Below are 16,855 nucleotides of genomic sequence, written 5' to 3' on the forward strand. Positions count from 1 at the left end.
TAAAGTCCAGAGAGGGAGGAACCCATACAGGTCAAAGTTGTTCTATTAGGGTTCTCCAGAGAATTAGAACCAACAGGATGTGTATAAAAACAGAGAGAGGCAAAAAGATAGATTTATTTTAAGGAATTGGTTCATGTGATTGTGGAAGCTTGGTGAGTCCAAATGCTGATGGAGTAGGCAGGCAGGCTGGAGACTCAGGAAAGAGTTGCAGTTTGAGTTCAAAGGTAGTCTGCTAGCAGAATTCCTTCTTGCTTGGGGAGGTCAGTCTTTGTTTCATTAAGGCTTTCAACTGATTGGATGAGGCCTACCCTCATTTGGAGGGTGATCTGCTTTACTCAGAGTCCACCAATTTAAATGTTAATTTCATCCAAAAAACAACTTCACAGAAACATGCAGAATAACATTTAACCAAATATCTGGGCATCGCTTAGACCTGTGAGGTTGACACATAAAATTAACCATCACAAGTCCACCTCTTGTCAACTTGGCACCCATATACACATCTCCTTCAGCTATACTTAATCTCTATACAAAGATAATAATGAGGTCATACTTCTTTCTGACACTATACAACTATCCTACATATAACTGAAAACATGATAACCCTTTCCCCAGAAGAGAAAGCAAAGTCCTTGGGTGATGTTTACTCTTCTCCTTGATATCCTGTAACTTAAATACTATGATGTAAAGTTAACGATAATTAAATACTATGATATAAAGTCAATATATCATGTTACATGATAAGAAGATAAGAAAGGGAAGAAAACAAAGATATGTATAAATAACACACACGTTCATAATTCAACAAAATGAGGAAGAGTACTCATGACGATTACAATCCTCATTTCTGTAACTGATACGTGCTCATGGCTGGTATTTATAACTACCTTCTTTCATTACCCGTTCTGTGTTCCCTTTGCCCTCAGCAAGCATTCAGCTAGTTGTAGTTCTTTACCTGGTGGGGTGACCCAAACCGCCATTCTTGTAGGGTCTGGGCCATTAGTAATCCTGCCTGGATTGGGTTGTTGTACTTCTCCATTGACTTTAATCACAGGACATGGTCATACTTAAGAGACTCCCTAAGGGATCTCTTGTATTCCAGACATATTCTTCCTGACCCCTGTTGTGGAGTAGCAGTCCAATTTCCCTTTGGTAATCAGGATCAGTCACCCCAGCCAGCACAGTGACTCTCTTCTTTTCTTGTTGATTTAGAGGCATGGGGAGGCAAAGGGGCCAGTGGCAGTTTTAACTTCCAGTTCAGTAGAATCATTGTTGTGTCTCCTGGTAGAAGCATTTTGAACTAAGACCTCTAGGCCAGCAGAGCATAAGGTCACAGGGACAGGAAGCAGAAATTTTGCTAGTGGGTCACTAGGGCTAATAGTAAGTGGTAGGTACCACTCCCATTTCCACATCTTGATTCCTGGACCCGTGAATCCTGGCTATGGGAGAAATAGCATCACATTGTTTGCTCTATTGACCCATTCTGTGGAATCCCAGAAGTCCAACAACCTTCCTTTGTTTCGTCGCATATCTGTCCCCTTCAGTCCAAGATGGCAGCGTTTCTGCTTGAGATGGTTGATTGGATCCATGAGTCACACCCATAATCTCTTTATCATATGATTGCCAGCCACACCCTTGGTATTCTTTCCAGAACACACTTTCTCATTTTTTGCAATATGGATAAGCTGAAAAATTTCCAAATCTTCAAGTTCTGGTTCTTTTTTGCTTAGCAGTTCCTTCTTCAATTTATCTCTTTCCTCTTGCATTTTACTCTGCAGTAAGGAGAGATTAGGCCACACCTTCAACACTTTGTTTAAAAATCTCTTCTGCTAAATATCCAAGTTTGTCACTCACAAGTTTATCTTCCACAGAACCCTAGAACACAATTCAGCCAAGTTCTTTGCCACTTTATGACAAGGATCATCTTTCTTCCAGTTCCAATAACATGTTTCTCATGTCCATCTGCGACTTCGTCGGATGTACCTTTAATGTCCGTATTTCTACCAGTAGTCTCTTCAAGAAAATCAAAGCTTTTTCTAACATGCACCTCCAACTCTTCCAGCCTCTACTCATTACACAGTTCCAAAGCCACTTCCACATTTTTAGATATTTGTTACAGTAGCACCCCAATTCCCAGTACCAAAATCTATTACTAGTTTGCTAGGGCTGCCATAACAGAATACCACAGACTGGGTGGCTTAAGCAACAGGAATTTGTTTTCTTGGAGTTCTAGAGGCTGGAAGTCCAAGATCAAGGTGCTGGCAGGGCTGGTTTCTCCTAAGGCCTCTTTCCTTGGCTCGCATATGGCCACCCTCTTGTTGCCCCATCACGTAGTATGCTCCTAGTGTCTCCCTATGTGTCCTAATCTCCTCTTATAAGGACAGCAGTCAGATTGGATTAGGGCCCACCCTAATGACCCCATTTGAACTCAGTCACTTCTTTAAAGGTCCTATCTCCAAATACAGTTACATTCTGAGGTACCGGATGTTAGGACTTTAACAAATGAACATTTGAGGGGACACAGTTCATTTCATAACAGTTGTCATAATGAGTTCTTCATAGGAAGTGGGTTAAGTGTATGGTTAATGAATATAGAACCTAATTGAATGGGTGGAAGGGTAGGGAAGCATATTGAGGGAAAAATGAATAGAGACCTGAGCAGCGAGAGAGCATCAAGAATGGAAAGACCAATCTGAGGAAGAGGGAAGTAGGAGGTAGAGTCAACAAATAAGATGAGGCCAGGCAAAGGAAGGACCTGGATGGCTAATTTTACCTTCCTGAAATCTCAGTAATCTCAGCTCCCTCCTGAAGCTCTGTGGACGTTTAGCCTAGTAGGGGTTATGGAGGAAAAGATGAATTTCCATACTTACTGTACTAATACTGGATGGAGACAAAACACAGAAGAGAAGTTCCCTTTCAGTCTCGATACTCTGGCCCTGCCCCATCTTGAGTCCTGTAACTCTTCTGATTCCATCGAGGAAAAGAGATAAAGGACTGAGTGATTCAGACAATGCTGACTAGGAGAATTTTTCAGGCTATTAAGGAAGTAATTTAAACTTATAATTTGCATTTAGTAAATAGTTCGGAGTTTAGGGACAGGATAATATGGAGCTTACGTATTATTAATAGGTTACATATTTTTATTTTGAGTTACTTATTGTTATCTTTTAAATATATAGTCATGTGCCACATAACAATGTTTCAGTCAACAATGGACCGCATATACGATCGTGGTCCCATAAGATTAGTATCATATAGCCTAGGTGTGTAGTAGGCTATACCATCTAGGTTTGTGTAAGTACCATATAGGTTTCTGTGGGGGAGGAATAAATTTTCCTCTACCTTTCTAAGTTCTTCTGGCTGGTCTAAGAATTAAATTGACATAAGATAGATTAACAGGAGAAAAAACAAAAGTTTAATAATGTGTATATGGGAGAAACCCAGGAAAACTGAGTAACTCACCAAAATGGCCAAAGCCCTCACCTTAAATACCATCTTCAGCTAAAGACAAAAGAAGATGTTGGGGGCGGGGAGAGTCAGGGACTTCAAAGGGAAGGAAGGCAATTCACAGGTAGGTGAAAAGGAGCAGACGTTTGGAAAACAAATGTTCATTTGGCCACACAGAAACAGAAGATCACAGAGGGGAGCCCAACAAACAGGCTTTTCTAGGTTCCTCCCTGACTACCACCTAGTTCACGTGATGCTAAGGTGATAGCTTGTTTCTTGAGACAGATTTTTTTATCTGAATTCTTTTAGGCACTTAAGGAGGAGGTAACAAGAAAAACTTTCTGAGTCTTTTTTTTCTTAAAAATAATCCTCATGTTAAGGAGACACATTTTGGGGTGGCAAATTTGTTCCTCCTCAGTACACTCTGATGTTTGCACAGTGATGAAATTGCCTAATTTTCATTTCTCAGAACGGATCCCTATCGTTAAGAAACACATGACTGTATATATCTATCTTGTATACTTTCATTCTGATTCACTCATTCATTCATTCAAGTCATTTAATATATGTGAGCAGACACTCAGGGCTGCTGTGTATGGATACACCTTGCACAGCTCTAGGGAGCACCGTTCACGTAGACTACTGTGTGCACAGCACCATACGTCGTGTGGCCATACACAGAACCCTGCGGAGGTGCATTTTACTGTATGTTTCACCACTGGATCACTACAGAAAGCTTATGCCCTACGCTGGTAGTCTCTGGTAGGACCTTCTTCCTTTAGCCCACCTTCCTGGCATCTGAAAACAAGAATCATTTGTATTCAATCATTTATGCCCTCTTCCTTCACAGGAAGCCCAAAACTCTAAGATCATCCTAGAACTTTGTTAATGTGATTCTTTTTGAGTTCTCACAGCTTCGTCTAACCACATGTCTGTTACACAAATACTCAAGCCTCCATGATACCTTTTTTTTTTTGGTGAGGAAGATTGGCGCTGAGCTAACACCTGTTGCCAGTCTTCCTCGTTTTGCTTGAGGAGCTAACATCTATGCCCATCTTCCTCTATTTTGTGTATAGGTTGCTACTACAGCATGGCTTGATGAGTGGTGTGGGTCCACACCTGGGATCCGAACCCACAAACCCGGGCCACAGAAGTGGAGGGCGCCAAACTTAACCACTTCCCCACGGGGCCAGCCCCCATGACTCCTTTTGAATTCAGTTATTGGAGCCTTAGTCTCAGATGTTTCAGACACTGAGGAGATATAGTGTAACCAAAACAAAGTTCCTTCTCTGTGGAACTTACCTTCTATTATGTGTGGGGGTCACAGACTATAAACTCTTAAATAAATGTTATGAGTTAAATGCTGTGAAGAAAACAGTATGATTGAAAGACAGCAACTGGTGGGAGGTGGTTACTTTAGCTTGAGTGGAAAGAAGAAAGAGAAAGTGCAAGAGAGGAAAGTGGTCTCTGGGAGGACAATATTTGAACCAAGACCTGAACGCTGAGGAGCCAGCCTGAGGGAAGAACACCTCAGACAAGGAGTAGCAAACACAAAAGCTCTGAGATGGGATTGAGCTTCACTTGAGAAGCTACCTTGAGTTTTTTTTTAATACTTTTCATGTAGATTTTATCATTGTCTGCCTTGTTAGTAGTGTATGTTTTTCTATATCACCGTGTGGCTGTGTCACAAATCACCTTTTATCTCTTGGTGACTACTAATTTCTTAATAAATATATTGAATTTCTTTTATATAGATTAGAACTTACTCTTGCAAAGCCCAACCCTCTCTATTCTACATCTCAGCTTTAATGATTTCCACATGTCATTACCAAGTTATCTAGTTGATACCTAAAAATTCCTTCTAAATATCATCATTACATTACTTTCCACAATGGGCCTTCAACCGCCCCCCCCCACTTTTTTTGTGAGGAAGATTAGCCCTGAGCTAACATCTGTTGCCAATCCTCCTCTTTTTGCTGAGGAAGATTGGCCCTGGGCTAACATCTGTGCCAGTCTTCTCTACTTTATATGTGGGACACCTGCCACAGTATGGCTTGATAAGCGGTGAATGGGTCTGTGCCCTGGATCTGAACCTACAATCCGTGGGCCACCGAAGCAGAGCACATGAGCTTAACCACTACACCACCGGGCCAGCCCCCAAACTCTTTTTAATATAACTATATTAAATAAATTTTTAGATTTATTGACCTTCCAGTTAAACCCATTCAAGAAAAGGCCAGAGAAACAGCTACACACTTTTCTTATTGTGAATCTTAAAGAACGTAGGTTTTGAAGCAACAAAATGTAGTGAAAGAAAAAGAAAGACTCAGTGATAAATCATCAGGCCTCAAGGACTTTTTGATTGAGCTGGGGAGACAGAGAAGTAATTTTAAAATAGTAGAGTAGATGATCAGTTGGCAATAAATAAACATTGATTAGTAAATACACAGAACTAGTTTGTATAATTTTATGAGAGGCTTGATTTCTGGTTAATGACAAAACAGAGCAAGAGTAGGAAAAAATCATATTCCCCCAAACAAGGAAATGGCCACAACTCCAAATCTTAAATGTGAAACACACCTGCAAAATGCTATGCATTATTGACCTGTATGTTATATGCTGACAGCTAGCACATGCCTTTTCAGATCTCAAGATTTCCCCCCAAATAAGTGTCATGGTCATGAGATGCATAGCCAACGTTTTTTTTTCATAGACAGCAGAGACTAGGGGAGTGAATGGGCCTTGGAAGAAGTGAGGAATTTCCCATCAGAGACCTAGTTTTGCATTATAAAACATCAGAAGTGGAGCCTAAGGAAAAGTCATATGCACAGGTCATCTTATATTGTCTACAACAGTCTTCTAGCCAAGGAGACTGCTGGAGACGCTTTGGACTGAAAAGGATACTAGAGACAATGATTGCCAGATTGCAACACAATGAAACTATAAATTTTTAGAGATTTGGAGTGAGCCAGATTGACTGTTTGAATGCTCAAAACCGAATGGAGATATGTTCCCAGGGCAAAGAGAATTGCAGATTTTTGTGGGATTGTGTTTGAGGTAATTCCATTACAAAAGGAAACAGATAAGTTCAGACAAATAATTTCCGCACAATCACAAGGCTGTAAAGGCAATATACTGCCTCTTAATAAAGTAGCCAAAAGAAATCCCATAAAGTTTTACAAAAAGACTTTATAAGGTAACCTAAATAGTTGTAAAAAGCAAGTGGTCAGAGCTCAGAAGAGAAATAGAAAAATTATTGAACTAAAAGGCTGGATGGAGGCAAGAGAAATATAATAAACACAACTGAAAACATAGTCAGGAGTGTGGTATATAGGAAATACCAAATGAAATGAAAAAGAAAAATATATTAAAATTATAATAGAGAAAGTGATAAATATTGAACCCAAGGAGATCCAACATAAACGTAATTGGTGTTCCTTAAGAAGAGGTTGGAACTAATGGAATATGATCTTAATTAAAGATAAAACAGAAGAAAACTTTTTTGTGTATATGTAGGTCAAAAGACCCAGAAAGACCCTAGTAATATTCAGAATGGCCAGCAGTGATACATCCTGATAAAATTGCTTGCATTTCAAAAATAAAGGAAAAAATAAGTAGGTAAGAGAAGCAAACCATCAGGACAGATTGTCTTCCAACTGCTCCAAGGCTTCTTTTAATATCAAAAGACATTGATTGAGGGATTAAATCCCTCAGACTAGCGTTCTCAGGGAGAGATAATATTGCCCAAGAATTTCACATCCAGACAAGTTGTCCTTCAAATATGAAGGCAGTAGCACATTCTCAATCATACAAGAAAGTAGTGAATATCGTACTCACTAGCTCTTCTTGAAAAAACTGCCTGATTACCAAAATCTAGTCAATCAAGAAGTTACTCAAAGTATTTCAAAACAGGAAAACTACGGCTAAAAGGTACCAGTGCAGACCATTGAATTCATTTAAATATTAAACTAAGACAAAACAGTGGAGAAATTATCATTAGGGGAATCATCTACATTTTATAGATAATGTAATAATACAACTGACAAAAATAAAAACAAAGTCAGTTCAGGGTTGATGAGAAGGTGTGCAGATTTTTGTCATCTTGCGCATAAGTAAATTGATAGATACTATTCAGAACATTGTCTGTCATCTATCCATCTATTTATCTATTTCTACCTATCCATACATCCTTTTATCTAGTTATAGGCATAAAGAGATATCCAAAATAATTTACATTAGCTGTTAATGATTATTATTTCTGATGGTAGGATTTGGGATCATTTTTTACTTTCATCTTTGTATTTTTCTCTACAGTCTGTATGATGAATATGCGTCATCTTTACAAAATCAAAGTCCTTGTTTAATACCTTGCACAATCTCATTTTATTCTGAATAGTGGTATAATGGTTAAGAGTGTAGATTCTGGAACCATTGCCTGGAATGCCAGTCTCACCCCTTACCAACTATGTTTCCTTCAGCAAATTATTAAACTCCTTGGTGCCTTGGTTACCAGATATATAGAATGGAGATAGTAATGGTACCTATCTCATTGGATTGAGTGAATTAATATATGTAAAGTGCTTGACACATAATAAGCGCTAGGTAAATGTTGGCTAGTATTGTTGATGGAGCCGTAGCTTCAATTAATAGCAATTTAAAACGATAATACATAAATAGAAAATTAAAGTCAGACCGTATAGTACCTGTACTCATCTATAGATGCGTCCCTTAATTCTGTGTTTCTGTTATATCAAATTAATCATGTTATTTAACTTGCTATAAATTGAGAACAAGAGGACCCTAAATGGTGAATAACTCACTTTAAACTCTCACCTGCAATCAAGGAGCTTTGAGGGTATGGCATAGACATGTGTAAATAGGCAATTATAATCTAGGCCTTTGTGCATCATGTTAATAAATTTGGATTTTGTTGTAAGTTGATTGAAGGTTATTGAAGGGTTTTAAGCATAACTTCAGACAGAGAAACTTGTTAGGGAATCACTGCAGGCCAGAGGTGAAGGTGATTTAAACTAAGCCTGTGAAATATAATGTAATAAAGAAATTGATAGATTAAAGAGATATAAAGGGATAGTGGATAAAATCAGGTGAATGATTGAACATGAGCTGTAAAAAAGAAGGAGGAGTCGTGGATGATGCTTAGGTTTCTGACTTGGGTAAGTAGATGGATAGTGGTACCACTTACTGATAGAGGGAATATAGCTGGAGGACTGGTGAAGGAAGAATGAACTTCACGAGGGGAGAAACAAAGTCATTTTGTTCATCATCATGTATTCACTGGCTGACCCAGTCCCAGGCTCAGGGTAGGCACTCAACAAACGTTTATTGTTTAATGAATGAATGATGAATTCAGTTATGCTTCGGTAGACATTGAGGTTCTTATGGGACATCTATATGGTGATGGCAACTAGTCAATTGGATATTCATGTCTAAAGCTTAGGATAGAACATGGGTTGGGTATATAGTATTATGAATATTTGTTAACTATAAGTCATGGATATGTATGAGAGCTTGTGAGGAAGAGAAAGGAAAATGAAAAGAGAAGGACAAAAACAGAATCCTATTGAACCCAATCTTTGAGGGAGAATAAGTGAACCAAGGAAGAGGTATCTATAAAGAAACTGAGAAGGATCAGCCAGAGAGTTGTGAGGGAAGCTAGAAGAGTGAGTTACTGAAAAAACAAAGGGAAGAGGGAGTTTAAGAAGAGAAAATGGTCAAAAGTGTCAAATTCTATGACAAGGCCTATAAGATAAAGACTAAACTGTTCTTTATTGTGCGACAAGGGGTTGATGAATCCTTTTGTACTTGTAAATATGGTTTTCCCACAAATGTTTTTATAAACGCACTAAGGCAGTTTCAGAAAACAGTGTTTTGAATTCGGTAAGAATCCAAACAGCATTACCCTTGGCATCATATTTCAGACATGGCTATTATTGCTAGATTTGGAGGATTTATTGCATCTTTCAGCTTTAAGTTAAATGGTAAGGAAATGACAAACAAATGCCCCTTCCCTGTGTAAGTCGTATATAATTCATAGGTTAGGAACTTGTTTTAATGATTAGCAGTTTTATGTTTAAATGATTTTCCTGTGGCTGCATATAAGGATAGACATATATACTCATAGCGCAGTTTTCTTAACTTTGTGCAGTAGAATGCATAAGTGATTCTCTTCCTGTATCTATTTTTCAGCAAAAATAAGAAACATCTTAATAATAACAGTTTGGCTACTAAATTAAAAGTGATTTTTAAGAAACCATTGACTTCATAAAACTCTTGACTTTTTTCAGACTATTGCTTTTAAAAACTCAGTATAAATTATTTCATATTAATTATGCCCTTCCCTACTATCTAAAGTGGAACAACAGGCATCCTGACATATTAAGTTCATGAAAAAGTAGATTTATTCATGCTGAATTTTCTTTTCTTGTTGACTTTTAATGTCTATGTGATATGTACAGAATTCATCTGGAGGTAATTTGGGCTTCAAGTATATAAAATCACACCAACATTGCAAAAAACAGTTAACACTTGTGTTTTGGGGAATGTACTTTTCTCATAAAATACCATAAAATTTTAAACAACTAAAAAATACTGAAGCTAAAAACTTCAGAAATATCTATGATTTATTTTCCATACCTCAGGATCTTTAATTTCTCTTTTTTAAAATTTCTTTTTAACTTTTATTTTGAAATAATGTTAGATTTATGGAAAAGTTGCAAAAATAGAAACAGTGCAGAATACAGAGAGTTCCCATATACTCTTCACCCAGCTTCCCTTAATCCTGATATCCTACATAACCATAGTGAAACGATAGAAACTTTTCATTTGTTCAAGTCTAGTTTTTATACTTTCAGTGTTTTAAAGTTTTATTCATGTGAATTTTGTACATTTTTGTTCAGTTCATTCTTAAATATTTAATCTTCCTTGTTGAATGGTACAATTTTTTTTTTCTGCCATTATGTCTTTCAATTGATTGTTTCTATGAACACTATTGAATTTTGTATGCTAATTCTATATGCTGCTGCCTTACGGAATTCTCTTGAGTTCATTTTATCATTAATTCTCTAGCACAATGGTTGACACACTATGGCTCATGAGCCAAAACCTCTTTTTGTAAATAAAGTTTTACTGGAACATAGTCACACTCATTCATTCATATCTTGTCTCTGGCTGCTTTTATGCTACAATGGCAGAGTTGAGTAGTTGCGACAGAGACCAAATGCCCAACCAAGAGTAAATACTTACTATCTAGCTCTTTACAGAAAAATTTGCTGAACTCTGCTCTAGGGTATTCCAATGGTTTTACTTCTTTTTTTTGAATTCTTATTCTTTAAATTGATTTGTCTAGTTTCATTTGCTGATTCCCTAGTACAGTGTTGAATAGTAGTGGAGATAGTGGGCCTCTTTGCCTTGTTCCTGATTTTAGTGGAAATGCCTCTAGTGTTTCTCTATTAAGTAAAATTATGTCTTGAGGACTAAAGTATATATATTATATCATATTAAAAAAAACTCTCAGTTTCTATTTTTAAAGTGTTTTTTTAATCAGATACAGGTATTGCATTTTGTCAAAGGCTTTTTTAGCATTTAGGGAGATTATGCTCCAGGTGTTACATTATGATTTTTCCCTTGTATCTATTCATATGGTGAATATTAATGGGTTTCCAAACATTGAACCAACCTTGCATGCTGGGAATAAGTTTCACTTGGTCATGATGTGCTATTTTCTTATGTGGTGTAGGATTCTGTTTGTTAATATCTTATTTAGTATTTTTGTAATAATATTCATAAGTGATATTAATCTGTAGTTTATTTTTGGTTTTTTTTTTTTAACTATCTTTACCAAGTCTAGGTATCGAAGTTTTCTTTTATTTCAATACTCTGCAATAATTTATTAAGCAGTGGGACTACCTAGGCTTTAAAGGTTTAATAGAAGTCTGCAGTGCAATCATATGGGCCTACTGTGTTTGTGTACGTTTATTAGTTATTAGCTTTCTCTAGTTCTTCTATGGAAACGGATCTATTTATGCTTTCTACTCTAATAGGGACTCTAATTTTGGCAATATGCATTTCCTTGTAAAATGATCAATTTCATTTAGGTTATCAATTTATTTGAATAATGGTCTGCAAAACAATGTCTTTTTAAAAATTTTTTTTTTAATTTGTAAAATATTTATTATTTCTTATTTCAGATGGATGAGACATTTTATAGTTCTCTAGCATGTTTTAATTTAGTTTTTTTCTTTTTAATTATTTTTTTATTGAGGTAACATTAGTTTATAACATGTAAATTTCAGGTGTATATCATCATATTTTTATTTCTGTGTAGATTACATCATGTTCACCACTCAAAGACTAATTACCATCCATCACCATACACATGTGCTTAGTCACCCCTTTTTGCCCTCCTCCCTCTCCCCCTCTGGTAATCACCAATCCAATCTCTGTCTCTATGCCTTTGTTCGTTGTCGTTTTTATCTTCTATTTGTGAGTGAGATCATACAGTATTTGACTTTCTCCCTCTGACTTATTTCTCTTAGCATAATACCCTCAAGGTCCATCTGTGTTGTCGCAAATGGTAAGATTTCATCTTTTTTCTATGGCTGAGTAAATATTCCATTGTGTATACGTACCACATCTTCTTTATCCATTTGTCCCTTGATGGGCACCTAGGTTGCCTCTAAGTCTTGGCTGTTGTGAATAATGCTGCAATGAACACAGGGGTGCATGTATCTTTACATTCATGTTTTCATGTTCTTTGGATAAATACCCAGCAGTGGAATAGTTGGATCATATGGTAGTTCTATTAATATTTTGAGGAATCTCCGTACTGTTTTCCATAGTGGCTGCACCAGTTTGCACTCTCACCAGCAGTGTATGAGAGTTCCCTTTTCTGCACATCCTCTCCAACACTTCTTATTTCTTGTTAACTATAGCCTTTCTGACGGATGAGAGGTGATATCTCATTATAGTTTTGATTTGAATTTCCCTGATAATTAGTGATGTTGAACATCTTTTCATGTGCCTGTTGGCCATCTGTATATCTTCTTTGGAAAAATGTCTGTTCACATCTTTTGCTCATTTTTTAATTGGGTTGTTAGTTCTTTTGTTGTTGAGATGTATGAGTTCTTTATATATTTTGGATATTAACCCTTTATCAGATGTATGGTTTGCAAATATCTTCTCCCAATTGTTAGGTTGTCTTTTCGTTTTGTTGATGGTTTCCTTTGCTGTGCAGAAGCTTTTTAGTTTGATGTAGTCCCATTTGTTTATTTTTTCTATTGTTTCCCTTGCCTGGTCAGACATGGTACTTGAAAATATGCTTCTAAGACCGATATCGAAGAGCATACTGCCTGTGTTTTCTTCTAGAATTTTCATGGTTTCAGGTCTTACATTCAAATCTTTAATCCATTTTGAGTTAATTTTTATGTGTGGTGTATGGTCTACTTTGCTTCTTTTGCATGTGATTGTCTAGTTTCCGCAACACCGTTTACTGAAGAGACTGTCCTTTCTCCATTGTATGTTCTTGGCTCCCTTGTTGAAAATTAGCTGTCCATAGAAGTGTGGGTTTATTTCTGGGCTCTCGATTCTATTCCATTGATCTGTGTGTCTGTTTTTGTGCCAGTACCATGCTGTTTTGATGCAAAGTCATGTCTTATGGTTTTTAAATTTTGTCTTTTTCAATGGTTATTTTCCACTTGTCATTTCTTATTTTTGTATATTGAGCTTTCTCCTTTTTTCTCCTGATCAAGTTATCTAGTATAGTTTCTCTTTTTTGATTTTTTTCTGAAAGAAAACTTTTTCAATTAGATGTACTGTTCTTTTATTCTCTACCTCATAATTTTTTTTTATCTTTATTAGTTCCTTACTGCTTTCTTTTGGTTGATTTTGTAACTATTTGTCTAATTTTTTGAGCTGGGAAGTTATTTCATTTTGTTTATTCTTTTTTTTAAAGAGTAAGAGTGGTTTGTGCTATGAGTTTTCCTTTGACACTGCTTTAAATGTCCCTTGTAGATTCTGATATGTAGTGATTTCATTATCATTATTTTTTAGAAGTTCTTTAATTTCAGTTTGTATTTTCCCTTAAGGCCAGGAGTTGTTTAATAGAATTTTTTTTTTTTTTTTTGTAATTCCAAAGGAAGAATATTTTTATTTTTATTTTTTTTGTTAGATATTTCTCTTCATACTCTATTTTGGTCAGAGTGTGTTGATTGTTTTATTTCTACTTTTAATGGAACTTACTGATGTTTTCTTTATGACCTAATACGAGATGAATTTTTGCAAAGCATCTATAGGTGCTTGGAATGAAGACGTATTCCCTGTAATCAGAATGTAGAGTTTGATGTATATTCTTAAGATCTACTTTATTACTTTACTTAGTTCTTCTATCTCTACTTTTATTTTTTGTGCACTTGATCTGTCTTATACTGAAAATGATGTATTAAAATCTCTTAGTATTAGTGTGCTTCTATCTGTCTTCTTAAATCTCATGTAGTTTTTGCTTCTTTTTTTTTTTTTTTGTGAGGAAGATCAGCCTTGAGCTAACATCCATGCTAATCCTCCTCTTTTCGCTGAGGAAGTCCGGCTCTGAGCTAACATCTATTGCCAATCCTCCTCCTTTTTTTCCCCCAAAGCCCCAGTAGATAGTTGTATGTCATAGTTGCACATCCTTCTAGTTGCTGTATGTGGGACGTGGCCTCAGCATGGCCGGAGAAGCGGTGCGTCAGTGCGCGCCTGGGATCCGAACCTGGGCTGCCAGTAGTGGAGCACGCGCACTTAACCGCTAAGCCACGGGGCCGGCCCAGTTTTTGCTTCCTAAAAGGAGGTCTATATTATTTGGTGCATAAATGTTTCTAATCATTGTGTATTGTGGCTTTTAATATTCCAAGAGCTATTCTTTGTCATGTTTAATGAGTTTTGGCTTGATTTCTACTTTGTCTAATATCAGAACCTTTACTCCTGCTTTCTTATTTTTTCTATTTTCCTGGAATATCTTAGTCTACCCTTTATTTTTAGTCTTTCTTGAATCTCTTTCTTTTAGGTTTGCCCTTTTATACAGTGTGTAGATGGGTCTTACTTTGTAAGCCAAATTAAAAATACTTTTTCTTCTAATAAGTGAGTTAAACTCCTTCACACTTATTTATATGACTGATATATTTGGTCTCAACAATGTCATGATATTTTATAATTATTCGTATTTTGTTATATTTGCTGTTTCTTCTCTATAAGATTTGTAGTCTTTGCTCTTTAATTTTCTTTGTTGCATTTAGAAAGGTTTGCATTTTTGTTTTGTTTTAGTCATTATCTTTCTACCTATAAATTTTTCTAATACCCTCTTTGTCCTTTCTGTTACGTGATTATTTGCTATTTAGTTTCTCAGCTTTTACTGGTATCTTTTAACTTCCACGTATTCTCTATACAGTAATCAATGGGCATATTCTATTTTTCTCTTTCCCTCGTCCTTTTCCTCTCATTTTTAAGCGCATTATTTCTACTTTGTCATAAAATATAAAATTTGAACATTATTATTTTGCCCTTATTTTAATCTTAGATCAACAATTTTATATATCAGTTTTTTGCTGAAGTTTTAAAGTCATATATTAATTTTTTGGAGCTCATCCTCTAGTCGAATCTTCAAAAAGGGCTCATGGGTGCAGAATTCCCTAAGTTATTGTATGTTTAAAATATTTTTATTTTTTTGCTTTATACCTATGATTGACAAATTTAAAAATTGTGCATATTTAAGGTGTACAATGTGGTGTTTTGATATAAGCATACCTTGTGTAATGATTACTACAATCAAACTAATTAACGTGTCTATTGCTTCACACAGTTACTATTTTTTTTAGTGCAGTGAGAACACTTAAGATTTACTCTCTTAGCAAATTTCAAGTTTACAGTACATTACTATTAATATAGTTACCATGCTGTACACTAGGTCTCTAGAACTCATTCATCTTATAGCTGAAACTTTGTACCCTTTGACCAACATCTCCCCATTTCCTCCTTCCCAGCCCCTGGCAATCATCACTCTACTCTCTGTTTCTCTAAGTTCAACTTTTTTAGATTCCACGTATAAGTGATATCGTGCAATATTTGTCTTTCTGTGTCTGGCTTATTTCACTTACTGTAATATCTTCCAAGTTCATCCACGTTGTCACAAATGGCAGGATTTCGTTCTGTTTTCAGGCTGAATAATATTCCACTGTGTGTATGTATGTATGTGTGTATATGTGTGTGTATGTGTATATATATATATATATATATACACATACCATATATATATACACATACCATATATATATATATATATATATATATATATAAACACACACACCACAATTTCTTTATCTTTTCATCTGTTAATGGACACTTAGGTTGTTTCCATATCTTGGCTGTTGTGAATGATTCTACATAAACATGGGAGTACAGATATCTCTTTGAGTTACTATTCATTTCTTTGGATATATACCCATATGTTGAATTGCTGGATCATATGATAGTTCTAATTTTTTGAGGAACCTCCATACTGTTTTCCACAATGACTGTACCAACCTATATTTCCACTAACATTGTGCAAGGGTTCCCTTTTCTCCACATCCTCACCAACATTTTTTTTATCTCTTGTCTTTTTGATAATAACCATTCTAATAAGGAGTTAGGCCATGTCTCACTGTGGTTTTGATTTGCGTTTCCCTGATGATTAATGCTGTTGAGCTCTTTTTCATATACCTGTTGGCCATTTGTATGTCTTTTTTGGAGAAATGTCTGTTTAGTTCCTTTGCCCATTTTTTAATCAAGTTATTTGGTTTTTTGCTATTGAGTTGTATGAATTCCTTATACATTTTGAATGTTAACTGCTCATCAGATATATGGCTTGCAAATATTTTCTCCCATTCTATAGATTGTCTTTTCATTTTGTTGATTGTTTTCTTTGCTGTGCAGAAGCACATATGGATATCCAATGAAATTATTTTTCTATAAATACTCCAAAGACAACCTTGCTAGATATAAAATCCTTGTTCCCACTTTCTTTCATTGAATTAAAATACATGCTGCTCCATTATTGCCTTGCTCCATATCTTTTTTTGAAAAGTCTGATGCTAGTCTGATTCTTTTGTCTTTGTAAGTTATTTGATCCTTTTGCCTGGAGGCCTTGAGAATTTTTTCTTTATCTTTATACAGTCACGTGTTGCTTAACAATGGGGATATGTTCTGAGAAGTGCATCTTTAGGCGATTTTGTCCTTGTATGAACATCATAGAGTATACTTACAGAAACCTAGATGGTATAGCATACTACACACCTAGGCTATATGGTGCTAATCTTCTGGGACCACTGTCCTATATGCAGTCTGTCGACTGAAATGTTATGTGGCACGTGACTGTAATCTA

General features: G+C 36.0%; 1 protein-coding gene across 2 annotated transcripts in view; it reads left to right on the forward strand.

The window, feature by feature from the left end:
• Positions 1–16,855, forward strand: part of ODAD2 (outer dynein arm docking complex subunit 2) — a 181,530-nt gene that overhangs the window by 72,594 nt on the left and 92,081 nt on the right. The gene's annotated exons all lie outside the window — the stretch shown is intronic.

Source organism: Ceratotherium simum, chromosome 32 (genome assembly GCF_057802395.1).
Source record: "Ceratotherium simum simum isolate JZ-2026a chromosome 32, ASM5780239v1, whole genome shotgun sequence".
NCBI classification, from domain to species: domain Eukaryota; kingdom Metazoa; phylum Chordata; class Mammalia; order Perissodactyla; family Rhinocerotidae; genus Ceratotherium; species Ceratotherium simum.